The following is a 27,818-nucleotide window of genomic DNA, read 5'->3' on the forward strand; positions in this document are numbered from 1 at the left end:
AAGTGGGACATGGTTTATTTAATTCTCTTTTCTCCACATACTAGCTGGGCTTTGTATTACAACTAATTTAGGTGGGAAGCTTGTTTTTATTTCATTAACTTGCAGCATGAATATCACCAACTATAGCTGATTGCAGTGACCACTGCCAGAAAGTCACCAACACTTTTATGTTTGTAGATTCACAGTACTCCTTATTATGCCTGCAAAACACATAACAGTGGAACTACACTATTTATTCTAAAACAGGAACTACTTAATGCTCAACTACGTTAAAAATGCAAAAGTGAAAAAAAACCTGATCTTGCCTCTATCTCTCCGACAGCTGCCATCACTGGGAGAGGACCAACTTCAGAGCCTGTGACAGTGTTTTCTGATGAGCTATTGGCACATTAGAGACCTACACGTTCACCTGGGGAGGAGCACACCTGTTCAGTCAGCCCATGTGCATGATAACGTATGATAATGGTGCATCAGTGCTTCTGGGGACTCTGTCATTGCACCCAGACTGCTGAGAGATCGTCCCATCTGTAATGCCAAAGCAAGGTCCCACACACAGAATAATGTTGGAGCTTGTTTGTTACTCTTTTCACATACTCACTTTGGTAAGGAAAGTTGACAAGGTCATAATCTAAATTCTCAATGGTCTTTTGATTTCAGAAGAGCTTTAGCAATCTACAGGAGCTGAGAATTTGACCAGCTTTCTACATCATGTTGGTTGTTTAAAGACTATGCAGAGTAATGTTTTTTTCTTTAGAGGGTGATAAGTTCAGTCTTCTGAAGAAGCTGTTGACTACCATTAGTAGTGGGTTCATTTGTTCTCTGCTGGACACTGTCAGCCAGCAGGGGTTTAGGCTGTTGTGCAGCTCCCAGCTCAATTATTTCTCAGGGCTCTTTGTTTAATATAATGGGGTCAAATTCGGACTGTAGGTGGCTGATGATTTCTGGTCCCATTTACAATAGCCTGTCTGCAAGCCCACCTTGAATCCAGTTAATCTCTTTTGTAAAATGAAGTGAAAACTCTGCAAAGTGTTCAGTGTTTTGGTTTGATATTTAGTTTTTATAATGTGAGCTGCTTAGCAATTTTTCCTGTTCAGAGTGGTTCTGACATGTTTATACAGCTGTGTTGATAGAGGGATTATATTTATTTCCTGTATTTTAATGCACTGCAATGGGAAGTTTTTCTTGCTGAAAGATGAAGAAATGGGAGCAGGTGTAATACTACCAATATCTACCATTAACTGTTTTGTAAACCTCAACTTCACAATTAATCAAATGCTCCTGATTGCTGTTAAGAGTGTAATTTGATCTTTAGGAGGCCACTGTACTCTGGTTTGCCAGTATGTAGGCATTGTACCTGACCACTTGGCTTTTTTAGAAAAGGTATTAAGTTGCCACCTTGGCTGGCTCACAAACACTGAAAAGGGCTGTGAATCTTAACTGCTCCAGCTCAGCCCAAATCTTTAAGGCTGGAACATTACAGCAGGGAGTAGGTGTGATACTTACCCTAGGGATGATGCAGAAAGCCCTGGGAATTCAAGGCTCTTTGCAGAATAAACTGCTCCATTTATTTCTGTGTTTTATGGAAGAGCTGAAACAAAAGGTCTCAGTCTCACACTGTCTAAAGAGAGCAGCAATGAGACTACTTATCATCTTCTGGATTCAGGCTCTAATCCAGCCTGTAACTCAGTGCACAGAGACGCAGAGAACACTTGACATTTCGTGATTTTTGCAATGAGGCAAATAGATAAGACCTTCGGAAAGCTTTAGCGATGGTGATCCAGAATGCAGGCTACACTGCTGTATCAGGCTATTTCTGCTAGGAGGTACAGGGTTTAAGTTGGACCTGACGTAGTGTGTTACAAATCTTCGCTTTGCTGAAACAACATCACCTAACTGCAGAGACAATTTATGGCAGATTTTGTGTATGCACCTAGTGATTGACATAACCACCTGCTTGCAAAGGTGGGGTAGGAAGGCTTTGCAGTTTTCTGGCATGTAGCATCTTTTCCTCTTAAACAAGTGTTCTTTCTAATGCAGTCAGAGTAGTAGAAACAACACTGTACTACAGCAGCATTTTTGTTTAATGTGAACTAGGTGTCATATTACCCCCTCTATTATATTCACTTTAATCCATGCATGTTTATTTCTTTGATACATACACAGATCTGAGCACTTTGTATTCCTCGTAGGGCAAGAGACAGAGGCTGATATTTTGCTTATATCGCAGTTACCTGGTTTTACTTGTTTACAAATAGAAAGGCCTATTTTTAACAGCTGTATCAAGAATTTTGCAGCTCAGAGATGCTTTGAAATGTAACAAAATAGCTACCAGAGTTAGTGACTTAAAATGTAAACTAAGGTAAGTATAGAATTCTAACTATATCTGACTTTTAGGTAAAATAAAGTAAGGCCTATTTGCTGATTCCACAGTTGGTGGGAAAAGATAGGAAACCAATTCCCCTTTATTTCCCTTTGTAGGTGAAGACATGAATGTTGGTTCTTTACCCATGAGATAAAGTTTCTTTGTGGCAGTAATAGATGCAGCTTGCAAACAGAAAAGGAGGTAAGTAGGAAAAAACCCCACAAATCTTACTTATTTAGAAGGAAAACTAAAACAGATATTTTATCTTTGAAAGTTATCTCACTATTGAGTAAATAAGATGTCAAAACTAACTGTAGTCCTTGCTCAGCTTCTGTTCAGTTCTTTCTTAGGATTTGAATAAAAAGTTTGAAATTCATTAAAGCCTAAAAGGACATGAACAGAGGGCAGCAATCTTGGAAAGGTGCTGGAGAATTTTCTAGATGACTCTAGATTTAATATTTCTATTTTATATACCTGCATTTCATATCTTAATTCCTTATTTCTACATTCTACTTTGAGAACTTATAGTGGAGTTAAGTTCTAAAAACTTTCAGAATTTTGAATAAAGAAATATTTCCTGTGGGTTTTGTTTTGTTCTTTTTCCTAGATGAGCATGCATTGGTTGCCCTTTCACTCTCCTTGATTTCTGGTTGTTAATACACAAGAAGTAGAATAAAGTCTTATGAAAAGTTGAGAACCCTGAAGGGAAAGAGCCTGAAAAGTAGAATGTGGCACAGTGAGTATAAGGTGTTGAAGGAGCTGTTCAGCTAAGGTTTTGGTGAAGTGTCTCACAAATGTTGACAAAGCGTTGGCAAAAGGATGAGCATGAAACTGGTTAAACAGTAGATATTTCGCTGAACTGAAAGGGAAAATTCTTGGAATGAGGGTGATGGTTCAAAGGCTGATCAAATCTAAAGGGCTGAAAAAATGTTTTTATGACTACCTTGACACAAAACAGATGTGTTAATTTGCATCACTGTAGATGACGCAAATTTTGAAGGCACTGATGGTTTGGAACATGTCTGGAATATTATATAATCAGAACTTAAGGAAAAAAAAATTTGAAATAAAACTAAATGCAACATTATCGAGAACTCCAACTGTAACCTGGAATTTCATCAGAAACATCAGATGAAGTGAAAGTACTCTTTAATCAGTTAGAATGCACAAATTCAAGCCACCAATGCAACAGACGTAGTGAAGATGTAAATGTTCAGGGCGCCCTCTGTGTTTCTGGACATTATTGTATTTCAGAATATGGGTGTGCTCCAGGTGTACAAGGTTTGTCCTGGCTACTAATAATAAAGCTGATGAGGATATATGATTCTGGCTTTGCATATAACAAAAAAAAAACCACCTCAACAAAACAACAACAACAAAACCCCCCTCCAAAAAAACCCCAAAAAACCAACAAACAAACAAAAAACAAACCCCCCCCAAACAAACAAACAAAAAAAACCCTCAAAAACCAGCCAAACAAACAAAAAGAAAAAAAACCCCAGAAACAGAGAGAAAGAAGATTCAATTTTAAAAATCTATGCCAAAAAAAGAAAAAGACTAGTTTCAGGCCAATGTAAAATTTAAATGGAAAATGAGAGGAAAGTCCATCCAGCTCACCAGAAACCTGAGTTTTAAGGAAAGCAGAAAGTGTGGAACGTGATTCTTAAGGTGGATCATTTACAATGATATGATTATTTATGGATTCAAAACCCTCTGAGCAATGTTTTCTTCACTTGACAGTTTGGCTAAATTGCAATAGCAGCTTTTCATTGGGTGCATCTTCAGCTCCTCTCAGAAATCAAAACTGACCAATAAATTCAGTATCCAGAAAAGATAGTCAGAACTCTTTCATCTGCATATTGTGTTGTTAACTTTCTGCAAACTCACAGTCTCACAAATGCAGTTCTTGATATCTTGTGATAACAGTTTTACTTTTTGAATCCTCTCTTTACATATCTGTGCAGAGGAAAGAGGGTTTTCCCGAGTTGTAGACCTCAGCATACTTGACATGAATGCTTAGGCAAACTAACTGCAAGCATGACGTGGTTGGGGAAGAGCATGCACAAGCACTGGGGAAGGGATGAAGTGTCACTGTTTTGCTGGCTTTATCAATAGGAAGCCATCAGCTGCCAGACCCTTCCTGCCTGGAGCTGTTCCCAGCAGGCACCCAAGAATGGGACACCGTGGTTGTACACTGTGGTTTTCAGACTCAAGGGAAGAAGGCATTCCTCTGAGATTTAACGTGTTTTCCATTGGTTCAGTTCTAGCTGATTGGCAAGTGGCAATGCCAAACAGCCAGTGTGACTATGGAGACAGTAGGTTGCACAAGGTGCCTTCAGCTCAGTACAACCTTCATGCCACGTACCTGCTGGGCATCCCCTTAGAGAAATATGCTTGGAAAGATGACATATCAATTTTTTTTTTTTTTTGGTCAGGCACCCCTGAAGCATTTTGTATGTGTGAGTCACCCTTTAGGCACTTGGTAGAGATAAACTTCTCAGCTGTCAGAAGGTCAGAAAAACTGCTGGACCTTTTTGGTACAAAAGATCATCCTCTTAAGGATACTTAAGGGCTGGGTAGCAGTCTCCTGTGTGAATGTATCCAAGTAATTACAGCTTAAAGTTGTACTAATCACTCCTAATAGAGATGGACTCATACCCCTGCTGTGTCCCTCACTGCTCCCAGATGAGAACTATCCCAACAATTTGGGATTAGCAAAAACACTTGTTATACTATTATCTTCATAACTTTATTAACATCTTTGATTATAGAACAGATGGATGAATGTTAATCATTCTATAATGGAAGATTAAATAGCTTAAACTATATCAATCATATTTAAGTCTTTGCTCAATAAAACAATAATTTAAGTTGGGTCATGGGTAGAGTTTGAACCCCAGGCCTTCAGATTAGCTGCCGACTTCCTCCATTAAAAGAGTAAACCCATTAGCTGCTTGCAGTTGTACACTTATGCCAGTGTACATGAGGCATTAAAGTATGTGACTCATGCTGTGCTGGTGGATTATACATTGAATCTTGAGATTAAGAATTCCTAGGTTCCTTTTGTGCCTCTCAGAAGGAGTTTTGCCCCCTGAAAAGAGTAGGCAATGAGAAATGGGTCAGCTGGTGATAGTGTTGTTATATTTTTAATAAAATTAGTATAAGCATTCAGGTATCAAAAGACTTTATACAAAGGTCTGGTTTGGTTACCATAGGTTCAGAGATACTTAAGAGCCAAATGAGTGTATTTGGCGTATGGACTTTGAGATCCAGACAAAAAGAGAGTTATTGAATTCCCATCCTGTGATTATGAGCATAATATGAGAATACAGTAAAAACTGCAGGGATTGCTTACAGTATACTTTTTATCATCTATTTCAGGTTAACTGGTTCACTGTAAACAAAAGTTCTTAGAGGATTTTTTTTCCCTATATGCCGTTTTTTTCTGTGCTACTTAAACCTTAGGTAACCTTAGATACTCTTCATGACCTCCCCCAGAGTCAGCACTGGGTTGCACTGACTCAGAATCCTGACTGCAGCTTATTAAAGCCCTTTATCTGCTACTTTACCAGAAACAGCACATCAAACTTTACTGAAAGTGGCAAATCATGACACTGACTGGAGATATGTTGTGTAATTCTCTGAACACTGAATGAAAGAACCAGTGGAGAGAGGCTTAACAAATCTAATGTGAATAAGAGGTCTTCAATCTTAACTGTAAATTTGAATGCAGTGTGATTACAATGCCAGTCTTCAGCAAACTTGGTTTCATGGCTGTGTGCAGAGAACTGACTTGCTCATTTTCTTAAATAGAAAATGCGTGACTGGTGCTTGACACTGTTAACACAGAGCTGCACTGCCAAATCTGAAGGCAAAGGGTGGTAAATTAAAGATCAGCCACTAATACAGAGTTTGAGAATATCCCCTCTGAAAGCTAAAAGCTCAAGAACACACTGAGGAATCTGGCTCCAACTTGGTGGGAACAGAAACTACTAATTCCTAATAAAAAACCCACTTTCTGTGGCATTATTTGGCTTCCTTGGGGGGGTCTAAAAGCAGGTTGAACTCTAGTTAACTTTGGAAAGCTCACAATAAAAGGTACAATTGCATAGGAGCTCCATAGCTGTATATTAAGCCCTATAATTCTGCAAACTTTGCAAGTTTGCCTATCAGTCTTCCTCAAAACTTTACATACATACTTAAGATTAAAATTTTATTTGGAGATGTCATTTCACTTTACTGCGAATCAGTACATCAGCTCTTCTTTAAGTGCACTCAGTTACTCCCTGAAGAGAGAGAAACTTAGCAGTGGTATATATATTTCCTGCTCGTTACACTGTAAAAACCCTTGGAGAACTGATACATTGATTAGCACAAGTCAGAAGTGCATCTTTGCCTTGATCAATACATTTGTGTGTTGCAGACTGGCTAATGGCAAGTGTCAGAGTGCCCACCTGTTTGGAATAATTGCAGGATACAAGCATTAGCCTATTGAAAGAATGCATTTATTGGGCACAAAGAAAAATTTATGGTCTTCAACTATACAGCCTGTGCAATAACAGTGACTGCCAAGTAGAGAAAAGATAGTTCAGCTATATTAAAATAGCAGGTAAATCTGGAGTCTGGGGTTTGCTCCAGGTATTTAAAGACCTGAGCAGAGCATAATGAAGGAACAGATGTACCACTTCAAGCCAGTCTGGTACATGAGTAGCCTCAGAGGAGCATTGGAACACAAAACGAGAAAAGATACAACTCTGATCAAAAATATATATCCAAAGGCTCAGAAAATACAAATGTCTGCTTACAGAGACTCTCTGTATGGATCCTTCAAAGTTAGATGCAGATATGCTGTAACTGTAATTCATGTCACTCCCTCAGGGAAGGGTACTTTTTATGCTCTTGTAAATTATTTTATTTCTTAAAATAGATTTTCCAGGTGAACTGAAACACTCTGCGGTGCTTTTAAGTATTCTGATACTTCTGAAATGTTTTCATTTTAAGCTCAGAAAATGGAGGAGGAGCCCTCTTTCTTTTTTTTTTTTGTTCTGTTTTGTTTGTTTTGTCAGCCTGTAACATGTAATAGAGTCACCCATTATATGACATTTCATTACATTTTCTTACATACTTTTTACACAACCCCCAGGTGTCACTGTATGGATGATTCCCAAGAAGCAAGACAACATTTCAGCATGGCTTTTAATTCTCTTCACCATGCTCGTCCATGCCACTCTGCTTGATGTTGACCTCCTGAACTAGGTAAGGAAACATTGCCATAGGGATTTTATAGAGTTATTACTGATAATTTATTCATATTCAAATCCCTTTTGGGACATGTCCTGTGTAACAGAGTCTTTTATTAGATTATTTTACCTAATTTTTATACAAAACTCCAATCCCACTGGATGGATGTTTCCCAAGAGCAGGGACAAGTGCTTAATGAAGGAATTATTGCCATAAGGGTTTTTCAGAGTTACAGCTTGGTGTTGTTATCATATTCACTTTGGAAATTGCCTTGATACTGCATAGGCAGATCAGCAAGCTGAAAAAGGAAGATTAAATCTCAATTAATTTTGGATGCTTCTGAAATATTCTGCTTTGGAAGTGCAGAACACTTTTAGCAAGTCTTTGGAAAGATTGACTCTGTGTTTAAAGAACTGCTTGAGCATCACTTGTTGAAGCTGCATCATAACTCTGGCACACAGGTTCATAAGCTCTATTTTCATCAATTTATACATGAAGAATACAAAGAATAGAAAAGTACTTACTGAGAGGAGTACACAGCAAAAAAAATCCCAACAAAACTGACCTCAGTTTTAAACCTGGGGCTTCCTGTTCTTGGCACATCTTACCCTTCTTTTTACAGATCTTTTGATTCCAACTGCATGTATGTTTAATATGTTTGAAACATGCATGGATGTCAGACTGGGGTGGGGGGAAAACAAAAGAGAAATTATGATCAGCAGTTAGTGCTTTCTTGTAGAAATTTTTTACCTCAATGTGTTGTTCAACAATTGCACTGTTGGTGAGATAACCATCAAATTGAGATGGAATATGCCATAGGCAATGGTCTTAATTGTGAGACCATTCTTCCCAGCATATGTTTAGAAAATTGTATTCAGAATTTGCAGTGAATGAGAGATCCTCTGAATGTTTTCTGCTGTGCAGTTCTGCAGAGATGTCTTAGAGTACAAACACATACATAAGTACAAGTATAAATTCCTCTTCTTCAATTTAAGATTAATTCAAACAACATTTCATAGCTTTTCTCTGCAGTGATATTGCCCAAAACATTGTGGGTGGAAGATGCAGTAAAGAAAAGTACAGAACTCTCAAATGAATGACAATTGTACTTGGTAACCTGCCTCTGATAGTGGCAAATAATAAATGCACAAGTGAGAACTGAAAGGAGGACAGAAGTTATCCTATCGAACAAATTAAGCAGCATAGGGGTTCTTTCTGCCAGATTTTTATCTGATTTAAACATCAAATACTGAAGATTCAAAAGGAAAATTTGGTGCTTTCAATGAGAATCTCTAATGTATACAGAAATAGATACATCATGCACACACAGTTCCTCTTTCCTGATTTCCATGGATTTTTAACTTTTGAGTCTACAATTGTTAGATGCTCAATGTGAACAGGAGACATGGGGGCTCAGTCAGGCCTCTAGATCTCAGGAGGACCACAACAGTCAAAAGTTCAGTGATGAGCTGTCATGAAGTAGGGAGGATTTTCTTCCCTTCCCACTCAACATCATCTACAGACACAGGGGGTAAATGCTGCCTAGGTACAGACAGGTCTGGAAATGCTGAGAACTTAAAGCCAACAGGGCTACTGGAGGTCTGTGCCCTCTCTCACCAGGTACCTGTTCTGCCAAGGCTCATAGAATGACCAAATTAAAAGCCTCTGTTTCTCAAAGCCTTAGAATAAAGGAGGTGGGAGAATTTTGTTTTTTAGGTGATGAAATTGACTTGTTAAATCCTGTGTTGAAAACCATTCATACCCATTCCCATCTCATCTCCTGACTTTCTTTCCACCTTCCATTCCTTGGTGCTTGGGACACTTGGCTGCTTCCACTATTTACAGGCAACGTTAACAAAGAATCATTTCTGACAAGTGGTGGATAGAGGATCCCACCTTACATTCTAGCACACAGACAAGTGACTTTGAGGGAACCAGTCACCCAAAAAACCACCAGCCTGTAGAGAAGCTGGGTGAAACACTGGTGATAATAAGCACCCAGAGGAGCCGCAAGAGTGTGGTGACTCCAGAACCTATAAATACATATCCTTTTTAGTCCAGTCACACAACTTTTGCTTGGTTCTCTTCTCAGGACAACTGTTTGCCAAGAAGATGATGACATTCATTGGGAAAACTTGTTTTTCAGGCAAAGATCCCTTTTAGGTCTGCATCCTATTTTATTTTTGTTTTACCTAAACAAGGCCATTTTCAATCTAACTATAGGAAGCCCAAAGTGAACTGTTTAGCAAATGGATGATAGTGAACATTCTCCAGGATAACCTTTACCAGCAATGCAAGTTACCAGTGCTGTTCATGTGGGTGGGTTTCCAGGTTGGTGCTAGCTTTTGCTGGACATTTTCTTCACTGCCATATTCCAGAGTCATGTTTCATGCAGGTACAGCTCTCAGTTGCACCACTGTTTCTATTTCTCCTCAGCATGAGAGAAACAACTCGAATCCTGGCTTGCAATCTGTCTCACTAATGCTTGAGCTGGTGTTCATAGCCCTAAGGGCTTGTAGGCAATCTAATTACATTCATTTCATAATTTCAAGTGATGGTATTTTGTAAACATTTTTAATGTATCATCATTAATATGCTAAGGAAAGAAATCTATTTCTGCCAAGAAAGAGGAAATAAATCTTCACTATCTCTTTGGTCCACTAGTTTACGTTTAGAATGGAACACCTTTTCTGAAAAGCTGTTGGAGACATATGCTCCCATTATTATCTCACAGTGATTTATCACTAACTCTAAAATAAACATTATATCCAACTCACCTGCTTGCTACTGCCCTTGCTATGCCATTTCAGAATATCTTAAAGACCGAGCACAGGAACATTGATGTGCATTTGTTGGGTTTGGGGTGGTTTTTGCCTGCACTCTGTTACTGCATTGTACTTTTTCAAATTGTATTAAGCAAAATGGAGAGAAACAAATAAAAACAGAATTGAAATCCTATCTAGAGAAGACAAACTCACACATAGAAACCAGTGCTGAAATGCTCCTTTTAGAAGGATGCTGAGTAAATTTTCATGTTCTAGGGGAAAGGGAAAACTCACTAAAATATAAGGTATGCCCTAAAGGCTGAGAGGATTTTTTCACTTACATATTTGGGGCTGGATGAATCTGTGCAGCCCTCAATAGCTAGGAACAGGCATAGACCATGGTTTAAGATGTGCTTCTGCTGTCACCTGCCCAGAATTTCTCCATTTGTGAAATCAGCTGTTTTCCACTTCAGACACTTTTGCAAGTAAGAGACTGCCCTGTTTCCAGTAGAGTTGAGAAGTTGGTTTCTTGTAGCTGAAAGATCATGGTGACCCAAGGCATAAGACAAGTGGAATCTGTATTCCTCTGCTTAGCACGTTGTCTGCCTCTTTGTTAACAAATCACAGGCTGCATCCACTTCAGAGGAACAACTCCATAATTATCCATAAATTATGGATATTTACTAATGTTTGAGATAAGAGTCCCATAATCCTCTCAGTATAAGGGATCTTATTATGCCTGAGCTGGGTAAACCAAGAATAATTAACAGTTCCAAAACAGTTTACCTTGAACTGAGATTCAGGAAAAGAGCATAGCAAAGAAGTGGGTGAGGCTGGGGGAAGTTGTACTTGCCTGGCAACATTTTAAGAGAAAAAGGTGACTGAAAGCCACTTGAGTACTTCCTTGGTGGCTTGTCTTCTTTTTTTTTTTTTTTTGTTTTAAATGTTTGATCTGTGCTGTAACTCTAGTTCTCTCACTCTGTACAGAATTAGAGATCAATTAAGGAGTTGGGACACGGGATGCATCATTGCCCCAACTTGAAAAATTAGAAGAAAGAGGGAGGAAGGTCACTACTCAGCCCTTTGTTACTCTACCATTTTCTCCTTTGTTTTTGGGGATCACTGTTAATATCTATGTGAGGGAAGCTAGCAAGGCTGAAGCTATCTCTGGTCTTTCACCAAAAACTTCACCCAGTGTCAGTAATTCTTCCTTTAAGCCTTCTTGTTAAACGTCTTGGGCTGTGGATTAAGCCTGAACATTTAGGATATTTGTCTTCCTTTTGGAAAGTCTGGTTTAGGCTCAGAAAGGTGTTTCACTGCAGGAAACATACCAGCCTGTGCTTTCTCTGCTTCAAGTTTGTTCTGAGATTGTGCAGTGACAAAGCTGCTCTGCAGAAATTCTGGGATGGTTATTTGAAAAAATAATAAATAATTGCCATTGGATATAAAACTCTGAGTGCAGTGGAGACTACTGCTTTTGGATTATTAGAATAGCACTTGATGGTTTTAAAGCATTGAGAAGAATTGCCTTTTTGCCATGTTTGAACTGATGTATGCAAATTCAAAACCTGAAGGATTATATTGATATTTACAAGATATAGTGTAAATAATGTTTTGAGGTCCTAGAGCAATGCTGTGTCTTACCCTGTGGAGGTAAGTCCTGTGTTGCATATTTTTTTGCTTTAAATGTTTCCTATTTTTCAACATCATCTCTCTAATTAGTTTATCTGGTAGGTATTTCGTATAAAATATAAGCATGCAGCACAGAATGTCACAGTTAAGTTTTCCTGGCAAAAATGCATGTAGCTTGTAGAAGACAGGAGCTGAGGTTAAAAAGAGTTAGTATGTGGCAGTGTAAGGTGGGGATTTGGGAGTTTAAGACACTCTAATTATTCACTAGACCGGTATGCTGCTGTCATCTTCACCAATTCAGAATAACACTTGGAAAAAACAAGTGACCCTTACGATCATACATAATGTGGCAGCTTAATTGGCAAGAAGAGGGTGAAAAGTAGGCTAGGAAAACCCTTTGAGACTGATGGAGCATATTTCAGTGGCTTCATCAAGATAATGTCCCCCAGGTGATTGAAAGTGGCAAATATTTCATCAGGAAAAAATATAAAGGTGCTTCAACTGCAGAACCCCAAACATAATATTACATCCTCCCCCCACCCCTGCCCTTTTCTTTATTTAGGAGATATCCCACATATATAGAAGAAAATTATTAATTTTAATACCCATAAATTATGGTGCTAGTGTACCTAAAGATATCTTAAATTTCCAGTGAGGTTTCATTCAGATACATTCTGTAACCATGAAATTAAGGGTACTCCAGTATTATTTCTGTTCTGAACACATGTGCTAAAGGGCATGCAATGTGGTAACCTGCATAAAAATGAAGGCAAAAATGTATTACAACTGAAAACCTATCAAGAGCCATTAGGCTCACAGATTCTTCAATATTCAGTTTACAGGCAGATTCTATAAAGAATCTTTTACATATAAATAATGTAGACCACAAATTGAGTGAAGACTTTGTTATTGTTGTTGCTATGACTTTCTAGATAGCACAATAAAACTACATAGAAAGGAACTTCTGGAGTTTCCTGGACAATTACACTGATTCTTTTAAACTCAGATTTAAATAAATAGTCAAAACTTAAAGTAACTATTTTAAACAAAATTCATGGTCCCATTATTATGGTATGTGTCCCCACATCAATGTAAAGTTAATCACACATATTTTACAGTAATACTTTCTGTCAAAAATACACTAGTATGTGATTTTGCTTCTTTAACATTACTTACATGTACCATGGCAACCACAATAAGTGACTGATTTAACCCAACAAAATGCATGGGAAAATGGAAAAAATTCTCCTATCATTACCTGTGCACATACTGTAGGTTGTTGACACGGAAGGTCCCATGGTCATACGAGCAGACTCGATGCTCTAGAAAGTCTAGATTAACTTGGGTACAGCTTTAAATTACTTAATTATATTTGAAATGGAAGTGCGTTAGCTAGTTGTTAATTGCCAGTTAAAATAATTCCTGATCAGCAGCAACTAAAAACATTTGAAGGTAATAGTGTTAATCCCGGTCTTTTGGACTATGCGTTTTCATCCCAAGATCCCACATATGTGCTCTATGCAGAGGGAGTTGAGTAGCTGGATGGGTCTGGCTGGAGTATTTTTTTGGTTTAAGACAGGTTTACAGATGGTCTGAGCATGGATATTGTTTATGCTACTGGAAAAAGAAAAAGTTAATTTCACAACCTGAAAAAAAAAAAAAAGGGAATTTTGTCTGATACTGAAGTACAGGTATTTATGATCATAACGCTCAGTGCTGAGATACAATCAGGGATATAATATTTACATTTTACTGGTTGTCATACTTTCTCTAATGCCTACAGTTTTCATCTTAAAGTAAACAGTATCATTATAATGGACCATACATGATAAGACGTCTCTTTCTAGTCTTATTTTTTCTAACAATTTTTAAGGCTGATAAAATTTTCATTCCTGAATCCAGGAAGTCAATAAAATGTACAAGGGGATGTTTCAATTACACAAGTCTGTCAATTTCTATGCAAAGAACAAAACATTTCTTAAACTGACTGCTGTGTGCTATGTTAATTAGTCATCACCAGAGAATGAAGGGCTCCATTAGCAGGCAGGTGCATGTGAGATGATGGTAAAGGAATATATATGCATGGAGCCTCAAATCTAACTATCTTATTTGCAATCTGTTACTGAGCTAGAATTTAGTTAAACATCTTGAAGATGTACAAAATCTCTTGTAGAGGAGACACTGGCCCTTAAGTAATTGGCAGCAGTGCTAGCTCATTAGAATAGCCTCTCATCTGAGGTGCCAAATGTGCCCTGTGTTGAGCTGTTCAATAATCAGCAACCAATCGTTCCTCTTCTCACATCACTCAGCATGACAAATCAGTGATATTAACCACATGGGTTAAGGCAAATGCCAGTCATTGTTTACGTCTTAGGTTAGCCAATTCTCCTTCAATCAATACAATGTCTCTAAAAATACAATACAAATAGACTGGTGGTGTAGTCTTCATAAAAATCACATGACTTCCCCACATTTCAGAAACAAAATAATAAACTGTAGAAGTACAATACAAACAGTGGTATGAAACTGGCTATATTTAACTTGAAGAATATAGGGACTGCACTCCTGAAAGGAACTGGTCGCTACATTTGCCAATACCCAGCTTGTAGGAGATACCAAGACCTAGAGTTTCAGAGTGACACAGTTTAAAAAGCCCATGTGGAGGAAGTCCCTTAGCTTTTCTCACACAGCTTGTCAGTAGTACATTCACCGACAATGCCCAAGCCCTTCTCTAAAGCAATTGGAGTTAAATGATGAGAAGCCTGGGGTGTCCTTTCTTGCATGGGTTACTTCCCATTGGTTGGCAGAGGATTTCAAACGCTGTTGCACATCTTGTATTCGGCTTAGTTAGGTTCTTCTCAAGCTCACAGGCTTCTCTAGTCTTTACCTAGCTGAATAATTTAGTGCATTTTATCTGTGTAATCTGTGCCTTTTATCACCTCAGTGTTCACCTGTGGTCAAAGAACACAGATAAATAAGGAAAGCAGTAAAATTTGTAATTCAAACAGTACTATCTGCTGCCTTACTGTGCCAGCATTAGCCATGAGGGCAAGCGTCTGTTCGCTCTTATCCACAGCATATTGCTGATCATCCCTCAGTTCTGGCATGGATCAGCACTGTGCTTCCACTCTTTCACTTCCTAACTTCAGCAACAGCATCTCATAGAAATGTAGCAATGAATCAGCGACTGAAATATTTACTTGAGAACAATTAAATCTCATATTCTTCTTATCACTAGTTTTGTAAGCAATAGTGACGGAAATCAACAAAGAACTGTGACTATCCCAGATTTAACATGGGGATAAAATGCTTGTGTATGCATACCAAATCCTGCTGATTCTGTCAGTTTGGAAAGCTGCAGGCTAAGTGGAGCAGGGTGATGTGCTCTGAAGTTAGCTGAAAGGACATGAATCATAATTCCAAAGCAAGAGGCTGGAGAGAAGGACAAGGAAAAGTAGCTAGTAATATTAGAAATTTCTTGAGCTCTCTGTTCCTAAACAATGTGTAAGCTCTGACAAAGAGGCATTTCCCTTGTTCTGCACACGATGTTTGTGATCTGCTGAATCTTGTCCCTGCAGCCAAGGTCACAGTAACATTTCAGCTCATCTACTTCAATCCTCAGCTTTCCACATTTAGCCAAAATCCTGCAGTTGGTTACCTTCTGAAATGGCATCATTTTTTCCTCCAGCTTTGCTTTCACTGATAACAGTAACACAGGAGCAACAGAGTGCTCCTGGAGTAGTGCCTATGGTCTGGCTGGAGTCTGAGCAGTAACACAGCACTGCTGGCAGTCTCTCAGTGTGGCTCCTTGTCTCTGTTTTCTCCCTCCCCTCTCTTATTCTCCCCATTATGTATAAACACAGTCAATTGATTTCAAAAGTTTTTTATAACACTGGTTTTTGTCTGAATTTTGACTTCATTTCCTGTTTCATTTCTGGCACCCAAAGGTTTTGTTATGCTGCTTTTGGTTACCTTTTTCACATAAAGGGAGTAAAAATCTACATGCCACATTTAAGAATGTATTTCTGTAGTATAGCAAATAGAGAAAACAAAAGGCAGGATTTGGATGCTCAAAAAATTCAGTAAATACACATAGAGGCTGTTATTAAAAGTACATTTATCCAGAATGACAATGGTCTCCTTGGGCATAACTGGGCTCCCTTGTGCAGTACACGAAGCACCACTGTGGGAAAATGCAGTGTGGAGGGAATTTTTTTGCTTATGATGGGAATAACATAGGAAATACATTCTGAGATGGTCAGGATAGCGATTACTGTGCTGTGGCAAGCTTGGGCCTTTAAATGTCTAGCCATTTTTCTTTTTTTAATGGCTCATTTTATATACAGTTCATCATTGTACCACTGACCTTTTCTCTTCTGACTTGCGCTGATGACATCATGGAAATGACAAGAGTACCAGGAGCGATGGAAATAGGTGCTTATCATTGTACAAATTAGCAAAGAGCTGGCAGCAACAGGAACATGATAGGCTGCTACATCTGCTCTGGTGCAGATGAGAAAACCACATCCAAACCACCTAAAATTGGCTGTTGGAATTCAGTCAGGGACAAAAGCTGCTGTTTGTCCAGGAGCTTCTTTTAGTGTGGAAGCATTCAAATGAAGATGTCCAGCTATCATCTCTTACAACGTGGAGTTAAGCTATTTTTCAGCTTCAACAGATAAATAGCACAATTGCTTATCAATATCTCCTATTTTAAATGCAGAGCTTACACATATTTTCTGGGCAGGATTTCAGTACTTACTTCCATATTAGAACCTCCCCACTCATTTTAATTCCCTTATTCAGTTTTACAGTATGCACTGATATGCTTTAACTGTATTTCATGCTGGTTTTAAAGTTCTCATAAGAATATAAGGTTCTTGTGCTATCATTTCAAATGTGCTGATATTCCTGTGATGTTAGTCTTGACTCAGTACAGTAATAGGCTTGTAGCAAAGCTTTATTAGTGGATTCATACTCATGGTGAAAGTTAGGCATGGTCTAAGTACCATATTGAACTGGGGCCTTGGAAACATAACTGCTGATTTACTAGGATAGTGCTGCAGAGTGAATAAAATAGTTAAATTGATGTCAGCTAGGTAAGAGATATGGCAGATCACATACTTGTGTAATCACACTCTGGCTATGATGGGAATGAAAATATTATTTTGAAGTGTGTTACTGAGGTGACCTGCCCATCTAACAGACCTCCTCTGGCTTCCATCCTTGTCACCACCATACACCCCCCAAAAAAAAAAATCAAACAGAAGACAAGAAAAAACAAAACTGGATGCTGATTTCTGTTTACAGATCTATTTTCTGTGCAGAAGTCACAGGTACCCATGGAATAGATGAGGTGAGGATTAGACTGAAGTAGGTCATTCCAAGGCCACTCAGGTGCAGCAGGTATTGACACAGCATTGTGATGACAGCAGATGTAAAAGGAGATTCCAGTTTCCTTAATAACATTGCAATGTTTTTTGTTGTTGTCTAGCACCTGATGAGAATGGTTGCTTTTCATCATTCACAAACAGGTAAACGTATCTGCAAGAAAAGGCTTTTCCTTTATGCTCAAGATTACAGTAGTTTTTACTGCTTTAATATCCAGACTGAGGGAGGAAGTGAAACCACAATCAAATAAACTATTTTCTTGGGAAGGGCACAATGAAGTAATGAGGAATGTCCTTCAATAGTCTATGTGATTTTTAAGGGGAATAATTATTTAGTGTCATCTCCCTTTGCCTTGTCAGAATTTCCTGTAAGATTCTTTTGTCCTGTGTTCCCACTACTCCTGTGGATCCTGCATGTGGTGTTAGTGAGATTGAGTGAGCTGTACTGGGTAGCCCAGTGCTCTATGACTTTGTCAATAGAAAAAGAAGACAGAACAGCATCTCTTTCCCTGACTGCAGGCATTCTGGTACTTTATTTGTATGTGCATAGCTGGAGGCTATACTAGATCTCATTGCTCTTGTGGTTTGGTAATTCCAGTAGCAGGTAGCTTTGGCAGCATTTCATATCCGTAATTGTATCTGTGACTGTCTCTCAGTGAAGAGGATGTGCTCATCTTTATCCATGATTCTTTTATCCTAATTGAATAACAGGAGCTCACTAATGTCCAACATGACTCACACTACAGACTGGGTGATGGCCTTCATATCACTGTGCCACCTCACAGTTTTCCTACTGCTTTAAATCTCCCTGTGAGTAGCAAAAGAAACCTATGGGCTCCCTGCCTGGGTTGTCACCTCCCTGGGAAGTGGCTTTGTGCAGCTACTCAAATTAATTGGCATACACAGGGAGAGAGAGAAAAAGGAGTTTGGGAAGAGATACCAGCTTTAATGTAGGCAGGCTCATCTTTGTCTGCAGTCAGTGAAAAGTGAAAGGCCTCCTCCATATACAGTTCCTGTTTTTCAAAATATTAAGTGACTACACCTGGCATCACAATGCCCCTTGAGTTTTCAAATTTTTTTTAGCAGGCAGCTAAAAATTAGCTAGCTACTACTATGTAACCAACAATGAATATCAGCAGTCTTAGCCGAAACAAGGAATTAACAAAAATCATCAGATTACTATAGTTAAATGCAAGGTAATCCTCAAATTCACCAATATATAGAAAGTGGGTAACTTTCAGAAAATGTGTCCAAATCCCTGGCCCACTCACAACTTTTTGAACTCAGTCAAATACGCTGTTGGTTAAAGTGCTTAGAATAGCACATGTGGAAAGTTTAATGCAGAACATTTCAGCCTTTCATTCCATATGTGACAGGAGATGTTTCCATTTGGACTCTCCATTTGTCTCAGAAAAGTCTGGGTGTGAGTCTCTTCCCATCATACTCCACACAAGCAGTCTTGACAGTTGTGCTTCCTGGGATAGCATTAGGCTGTTGGAGATCCCTCAGTGTATTTATTTCTTGTAAAGATCCTACTGCACTGTCAGCACTTAGCACCAGATAATAATTCTGGAGCCAGACACTCCCATCACAGGCCACAAGTCACTTCTATTGATTTCAAATACAATGCTGCTTTTATCTCCATTCTATTCCATTCAGGAAAGAGTGTGGTTGGGCCACCCTCAGTACATACAACATAAGAGTAACACACGGAAAACTTAGAGGCAATGCTGCTTCATATTAATTTCTATAATGGGGCACATAGAAAGAAGGGTTGTTTTTTTTTCTTTGAAAGTGAGATATCAATTCCAATAAAATTATGGGATTATTGTTGCTGCCTTAAATATGGATGGGATTGGATAAATTTTCATCTTCAATTTGTAAGTCTTTTGAGCGGCTAGTTAATAGTACCTAGCCTTCATCAGTGGCAAGAAATAAAAAGTTACATCTTAACCCCAAAATAATTGTATAGAAAAAAAACCATTTCAGTGAGGAAGATTGTCTCTAAGAAGTCTACTTTGATCAAGTTCCTTCACCATAACCAGAAGAAAGAGAAAAATCTGTGTGGTGTGAGCACAGGTACTACACTACCACATGAATGAGTGAGGAGAGCACACTTCAGAACTTTGTGTCTGGCTTGCTTTGGAAGCAATCTGAATGACTAATGGTGGGGAAGGGGGATTAGAAGGGAATCTATATCTATTCACATTACCCAAAAAAAGGCTGTTATTAAGGCACCAGTAGAATCTTAAGTTACAGACAGGTATTAGACATGGCTGCTCATAGGAGGACCCAGGTGCCAAACTAGAAAAGATACATAATGCTTCCCATAGCAGCATCTGGCTTTTTGGCAGAGTCTACACACTTGGGTATTGATGACTCTGGATTTGCTTTGTAGTCTTTCAAACAGTTGTATTGCAGTGGCCCTGGGCAAAACTGCAGAACCTTTTCCTCCATAGCACATCATTTCACATACCATTTCACAAAAGAATTACCACTGAAAATGAACATAGTCTGTGCAATTAGTCTGATAATTAAGACTTAAGTACTGGACAGAGATCAAAGTGCTTGTAATCTGCAATAAAGTTCCTAGAGTTGTAAGGATTTTCAAAATGTTAGCTTGTGCTTTATTGCACCTTCCATTTATTGTGTACCCATGATAGCAGCAAACACATTTTCCCAGTGGATATCAGCATGTATAACTGCAACACCTGTTACTACATAAGCCTGGTATTTCTCACAATATGATTACTCTGTCAACGACTGCCATAAAAGGTGGCATCTGTATTCATCAAAAAGAGTTATCAATAAATGTAAAGCCATACCACAATTAGAGATCTCCAAGGAAGAACAAATCCAACCAAAAAAATGTCAGTGACAGTATTTAATTACTAAGATTGTTAATCAATAAAATGCCTTCATAATTTTTAATTAAATTTTTATTTGAACTGGATGTTTAGAAAATCTGATTCTTTGTTTTTGTTTCATTTAACAGTTGCACTACTAAAGTACTGGTGGCATCTGTGAACAACCTTCCTCGAGGGGACACTTCACGTCTGTAACTGCATTTTGTCACCTACAGAGGGTGTTAAGAATCTTGTTAAAAATAAGGGAAATAGTTAGGAGACATCTCACTGTAGCCATTATTATAGTGCAAATTACCAGGTAGAGTAATCCAGAAGCTGTCACAAAAGGTTAGTAAGAAACAGTGTCAGGAAATCAACCATTCAGCAATTCATCATGGCCTAACACTAGCTCTAAAATGAAAGCTTTTAAAAGGCATTGTTTTATGAAGTAAGGGACATTATATATATCTTTTTTTTACAGCACTGAATAAAGATAACTAGGAGAGTGGTTCTCTCATGAAAGATATAAAGACATAATGATGAAAAATGTCAATTATTTTATCACACAAATTTGCAGGCAAGGTAAAAACCAGAGAGAGGTTGTTACAATTGAAGGAGGCCATTGCAATATAACACCTCACCTTCATTTTAATTTTAATTTTACAATATACTCTCTGATTTTTTGCAATCCTTATTCAGACAAAAAATGACAGGCTTTCTAGATTACCAGTCCAGTCCCTAGAGGCTCTGTAAGATGTCATCAAAACACAAAATTTGCCTTTCAGGAAGCTTTTACAAGTGCAGTCTTGCTACTGATAGTAACACAGATTGCCATTGTTCTGTTAAGGAATACTAGAATATTTGGTTGCCATTTGTCTTGTAGTTAAATAAATGTTATCTTGCTCTTCCTTTGACTTTCATGTTTAGCTAGTGAGTGAGTGCCTTCTGATGTCGACTCTTGGTAGTGGTGTGGCCACAGCTGCTCTCTGCTATAATGTGCTATTTCCATGGGGCACTGTCTGAGGAATGCCAATTGTTATTGTTTGGGAGTTCGTTAGCTCACCTTCGTAATTATGTTGGAGCACTGGATGCAAAACTTGGTCCTGTATAAAGCACTGAAATTGCACGTGGGGTTAGGTGTGGGGTGGCACCAAGCACAAAAACTCCCCAAACAACCCAAATACTGAACCAGTAAAAAAACAATAGTTTGCATAGGCCAGTAGTGTTTTCCTGGTTAATCATGGCTGGGTGAAGTGGAAGGAAGGTAGTAGAGTTTGCTGGAGATAGCCATGCTTAAAATTTCCCCTTACAAAGAGAAAAAGTAGACAAACATATACTGAAAACCTGATGTTCAGAGGCTTGGTTAGTTGCCAGCATCCCCAGGGCTCTAAAATCGCTTTGTAATACTTAAGAAGCAGAATTCTGTCAGAAAAGATGACCAAAACCCTGACTTTATATTCCATATGAAAATGTCTCAAAAAGTACCAGTAACCAGGGATTGCATTGGCTTTAATAAATACGTAAGTGTTAAAAGACAGTTGTCTCAGATTGAGGGCATCCCATATTTAAGTGATAGCTGGAAGAGCTGTGAAGATGATAAACAGAAATAGTAATGAGCAGAAAGCTGTATAAGATGGCAAGTTCAAGCACACCATGCTCTACTGAAGTCTCTGAATGCTCTTGGTGTGCTATACAGCCCCATATAAAACCATGGAGAAGAATAATGCAATTATCAATTAAGAATTTTTTTAATGGGGCTGATTGATGTTTAGATGGCAGAAAGTTTAATTACAAGCACAAACTCACATCAAGTTTGCACTGCTGGTAAAAGGTTATATTTCTATCCAGCCTTAATGTGCTACCAAGGACTAGTCTTCGTTTGCAATGTTAGTGATATTTTCTGAAGACTTGTCAGAATGGAGCACTCTCTTCTCATGGGTATAAAAATACCCTTATGAACAGATAATAGCATCAATCACTTTTAGTATTTGAATGTCAGATATGTATGAAAACCCTGCTAACTACCTTCAATAAAGAACTTTAAAAATTATTCCTCAAAATACATATACATGTATTTTAATTCGCAGGAAAACAGATTAAGAGAACGCTCTTTCCAGGACACATTGGATGAGAATCTGTCTTGTTGTAATGCTAAAAATTCTCAATCCATCAATTAAATGCAGATTCAGGGCACCATCTCATATTTCCTTGTCAAATAAATTATGCCTTATATCAAAGACCACACAGATTCCTACTTAACAAAACAGGGGTATGTCTGAATGTATCATAAATGTGAAATATGAAAGAAAGCAAAATGAGACAGCCAATAAAATGTAAGATTTGTAAATCACATAGCATATACCTTAGAAATAATGTTACCAGTACTCAGAGTCTGTGATTAAAGAAATATTCATAATCTGTCACTAATTTTCCACACAGATTTGAATTTTTTTATAATACGAACTAGAAAAAAACCTGAGGGAAATTAGAAGAAGAAAAATAGCAGATGAAATGGTGTTTAAATGTACATTTTTCCATATTTGCATATATATATATAAAGATACTTCCCTTTATTTCTCTCTTTTTTTCAATTAAGAACTAAGCTGGGAAAAGCATGCATGTTATCCAAGGACAAAGTTTGAAGATATACTATTATTGAGAATAGTCAAATGTAAAACCATAAATAGAAATTGCCTGCAGCTGTCGTAATAACTGTCTGGGCAATAAAATAGTAGCTGAAATTCAGTAAGGGCAAAATAACATGGAAAAGTGTATGAAGTGTATGAAGAAATCAGCTCTAAGCAAACTATTGCCGCTCAAGGGAGACATCTCAGATTGGGTTGCTTCATAAAACTATGAACTTGGTATTTCTTAGTTTTCATAAAGCAAACTCTGTCAAGAATAATTCGGAAAGCATACATATATTTGCAAAGACGAAAGAAGCATATGAATTGTGTTAATGATAGGGGTGGAGTAGAAAGGAGATAGCAGTTCCTGACTTAGGCTCATTAATTGAAACTGTTTGAGCTCCTGTCCATGGGATCTTCCAGGTCTCTTTGGGCAACCTGACCTGACTTTACTATAAGGTTCTTGTAAGAAATGGGTGATTTTTTTTTCCTTAATTTGAGATCAGACAACAGTGAGAAGGACTTTACCAGCTTTGGATAATATTATTAAATTAATATCAGTAATTTCATGTCTCATATTCACAAAAATGAATGAATGGATGAAATTGGCTAAATTGTTCAACAGTGTGCTCCACCATCCTGTTATTTTCAATCATATCAAAGTCAAAAATTTTTGCTTGGAGAGGCAGCAATATATGCACCTGCATGGTGGAGATGAAAGTGGTGGGTATATGGGTATGTAACTTCCAATTTAGTTTATGGTATAATGCACATGTACAATTTTAGGAGCTGTCTGTCTGCTGTTTGGTCAGCTGCAGCCGATTACAGGAAGGAGAGAAGCACTATGCTCCTTCAGAGAGGCTTCATTTCTGCTTTTTCACTTTAATCTGGAGTTACAATCCTTTGGCTGACAGTAAGAGGTGTTTTTCCTCTGTGGGGAAAAATATGACTGAGATCATAAGAACCTTATTGTGACTCAGTGAAAGATCCATCTCATCAGCTGCAAGTCAAGTTAAGCTGCTAAAGGAGAACATATATATATAAAAGAAACTTTTCTCCAGCTGTATAAAATATCACTTTTGATAATTTCAGCTCCTGTATTCAGCAGCTGCTAGTAAGCTGAAAGCTCTGAAAGCATTTTCTCTCTCTCCATCTTTGTGACCATTTTTACCAGAGGAAACATGAATGTAAGCTATTTTACATGCTCACAGCTGTTCAGGAAAGATGAGAAGCTGAAGGCCATGGCAAAACCTTCACCATGCAGATTGCACTGTGTTTGAACTACCGCTCCTGATAGGAACTATTCGGAACCTGTCCAGTGGAAGGGAAGGTATGGCTGATGTGCTGCTCCTTTGGTTTTGCATGAATACAGTAGTCCCCTCTTTCTGCCTATCCTTTCCTTGCAAAACATTATGTTAATGCTGATCATTCCAATCAAGTCTTAACTACAGAAATAATAGAAAAAATTAGAAAAGTAAGCTAAACACCTTCTTTTTTATTTAATCCCATTTCTTTCTTCTTACAACATATGTTTGGTCATGTTGGTATATGGGTCAAGAAAAATGAATTTTCACAAAAATTTGCTGAAATTCTACCCCAGAACTATTCCAGTGGAGGACCTGGCTAAATCACAGACATGACTACAGTCTTTCATGGCATTCTCTCTTTCTCTCAATTTTCTAAGTTCTCTGAACAGCTGAGCATCTGATATAACCATGTGAAAGTGAGAAGGGATACCAAACAAAATGGGTATCTTTCTTGCTCAGTAGGCCTGGATAAAGGTATACATTTAAATTAGAACTCCATTCCTGTATTTTCCTTTTTCCTATTCTAGATTGTGTTTCTTTTCAAAAATTGCTAGTGAATATATGTAACAGTGACTTTCCCATATATATACTGCTGAATTTTAGAAGCAGGAGTGGGAATGGAATATTTGGATCATCCCTGCTGTTGCTTCTGAGTCCTGACTACTGCTGTTCACTTCCTTATCATTAATAAAAGATCAAGGAGATGATACAGAGACCATGGTGAGACACAGCAAGTCTGTTTTGACATGAATTTCCCAGAATAATTCTTTTTCTGTACTGATGCTGAAGTATCACACACGGAGGTTTTCTATTGGTTGAGTATGTGCCAAAAAATGTTAATAAAGGAGATGGCTGAGTTAGTAATTCCCTTTCAGAAATGCTCTGGGAGTGTGCACCATTGGGGTTTTTTGGATTGGTATATATAGTGCGAGCATGATGGACACTGATGATCTGCATTGCTGCAAAGTAAGTAACATTATAGGTCTGCCACATCCTTGCACAGTGAAGTATGAGTGCACCCAGCAGTGCAAGACATCCACATGCTCCCCTGTCTACCAGTGGGTGGGAAACTTAAAACTGTGAAGAGAACATGGAGTAAAAACTATAGGACTGAGAATTTCCTGAGCATTACTAAAAGGAATCGGTATCCCATTTTAACCCAGAGATCTTGAAGGGGCCTATGTGAACCAGTAACTCTAAAATTTAGATGTACAGAGAAGCTGAATGTCTAACTTTTTGGGGCTTTTTTGAAAATTCCAGGTCAAGAAAAAGGTTCAGTTTCCATTTCTTGGTGTCCCTGTGAAGAACACATGCATGGCTGCTTGCCTGATTTGATGATCCCTGAAATGTGGACATACAGTCCATCACAGTGGAATATTCATCAATAAAATAGGTAAGCTATATTTAAATTTTAAGCAGCCATGCATAAAAGTACAACAGAAGGCTCTCACAGGCTATTGCAATCTACTGAACTAATCACTTCCTAATTAAATTTTCCGTAACTTGTCTTTGGAAAACTACCCAGAAGCATCCTTCAGCATTTGTTCAAGGTATGTTTTTCTGATAAGGGGATTATGTGGGATTTTAAGAAATTTAGTATCAAGTAAATAATAAAATTATAAATTTAACATCAAGCGGAGATTGCCAGGAATAGAAATTGCGAAGGAGCTTTCTCATATTAGTCAACCTTATTGTTACAGAGCTGTTTTCACAATATTTTGTTAGCTTGTATTTTTCTGCATATTGAGAATCGATGACAATAGGTTTGTTACCCAAGTTCAACATTGTAAGCAGTTTAGAATCTCTGCTATTTTAGCCATGTTAACCAGAACTGGGGATATATTAAAGAAACTCCATCACCTGTGGATTCACTGTAGATTACTATCCCCATAGTCTTAGAGGACAGTGAGCCACAAAACTAATAATAATTAGGACTCCTACCCGAGGTGAAAAGCTATTGCCTCATGGAACTATTTTCCAATCCTCCTCCTTCCAGCTGAGCTGGACTAGTGACACTATAAACCAGCAATTAAAAGACTTGAGTTTAAAAATACCTTCAGCTTCCCAGGTCCCACAATGGCAAAGGTTAAGTGGATTATGTGGAGATAATTCACTCAGCTCCAGGGGGAGGGTGCTGATTGCAAGGGCTGTTGGTTACCTCCCTCTCCCCTTGCTGAAGCAGTGCTTGTTACAGCAATGTCAGCTTTGCCAAACTAAAACAAGAAAAGGCCTGGAAAACTTTTCCAAAGGACCCTACAATTACTAATGGGCACTGACTGGTACTTGCAAATTTTACTTTGATACAACCTTGAAAGCTGAGCATGGAAGTGGTTCCTAACATCTTAATGCTATTGACCATTCATGCAAGTCTTCCAGTAAAAACACCATTTCTTCAAGGGAAAAGAAATATGGAAAAGATTGCTGGCCTTACATGAACAGCTACTCTCCCCTGTGCTCCAACTGAATTAAAACCACCAATTACACCTCTAGTTGTGTGGCAACACCTACACTGTGTTTCCAATTAACTTTGTAAGTTTTTAATCAGTGACAAATGCATTTTTGTAAATTCAATTTGCCTTTTATTGCAGCACCTATAAAATGTCTTGCAGCATTCCGGAACTTTGTGAAGGTTTTACTTGCTACTGACATAATGCAGCTGTCGGACCTACAACAAAGGCTAAGGTTTATGAGCAACTTGAATTAGGATGTAGGTTAAGCAATTAAAGTTCAAGGAGGGGGAGGGGGACATGGTTTCCCAAAATTTGCACTTGCCAATTTAAAAACGCACACCAAAAACATGCTGTATACTAGGACAGGCAAAGCTAAAGCATCTAAGGAGAACATGCTCAGCTTTAAAGTTGCTATTTTGAGAGCATTCCGTACGTGAAAAGGTCACACAGATTTCATTAATAAATCCGCACTGCTGTTTGTTTTCTTTTTTAATCAAACTCAAATGCATCCTGTTAAAGGGCTGAGTGATTAGATCATAAATCTGGATGTCCTTGAAGATGATGAAGAAAATGCTTATCTGTAAAGCAATCATCATACTGCCAGTTCTATCATTTACACGTTTTCACACGTGCTGGAAAAATGGTTTAATTTTAAATTGTTTGCTTGAATTTCAAAGTAAGCAAAAAAAAAATCTTGCAGAATTTACAGTTAAAAGAACAACTGGGTTACTTGTGACCCATCTAATCTTCTGTATCTAAATTCAGGGTATTAAAACAATCAACATTCATAATAAACATGAAATAATGTTTCATCCTAGTGAAACTCAACTCTCAGTTCATTAACTTCTGCTTCCAGTTATATGATACAATGCTCCTAAATTCAACAACTCTGAAATTAGTCAGTTTTAATGGGGCCTGAGTATAAATTTGCTTTGCTGGGCTTTATTTGGACTGGTAGAGGCAATCCAAATGAAGTTACCTATTGTTTCTGTTACATTAATGCATGGAAATCCTTATTTTGTGGGGTCCAGACCAGTACAGATTGTGCTAGATTTCTCATTTTTCTTTTCTTCCTATTTTTTATTTTTCTTGTATCTTGATTTTTCTTTTGTTTGCCAAGTATTTATTCAGTACTTCTGGCAGTATATTTTTCTGTTGTAAGCATAATTAGGATATTGCTGCAACTTCTCCTGTGTGC

At 38.0% G+C, this 27,818-nt stretch overlaps 1 long non-coding RNA gene across 1 annotated transcript; it reads left to right on the forward strand.

The window, feature by feature from the left end:
• The first annotated feature begins 326 nt into the window (after nt 1–326).
• Nucleotides 327–27,081, forward strand: LOC146434628 (uncharacterized). Its single transcript, XR_014853284.1, has 8 exons — nt 327–602; nt 2,479–2,563; nt 2,970–3,098; nt 7,506–7,618; nt 20,386–20,444; nt 24,698–24,890; nt 25,431–25,563; nt 26,759–27,081. It is a non-coding gene; the product is annotated as an uncharacterized LOC146434628 (long non-coding RNA).
• The last annotated feature ends 737 nt before the right edge of the window (nt 27,082–27,818 follow it).

This window comes from Lichenostomus cassidix, chromosome 7 (assembly GCF_008360975.1).
Source record: "Lichenostomus cassidix isolate B80296 chromosome 7, HeHo_3.0, whole genome shotgun sequence".
In the NCBI taxonomy this organism is placed as follows: Eukaryota; Metazoa; Chordata; class Aves; order Passeriformes; family Meliphagidae; genus Lichenostomus; species Lichenostomus cassidix.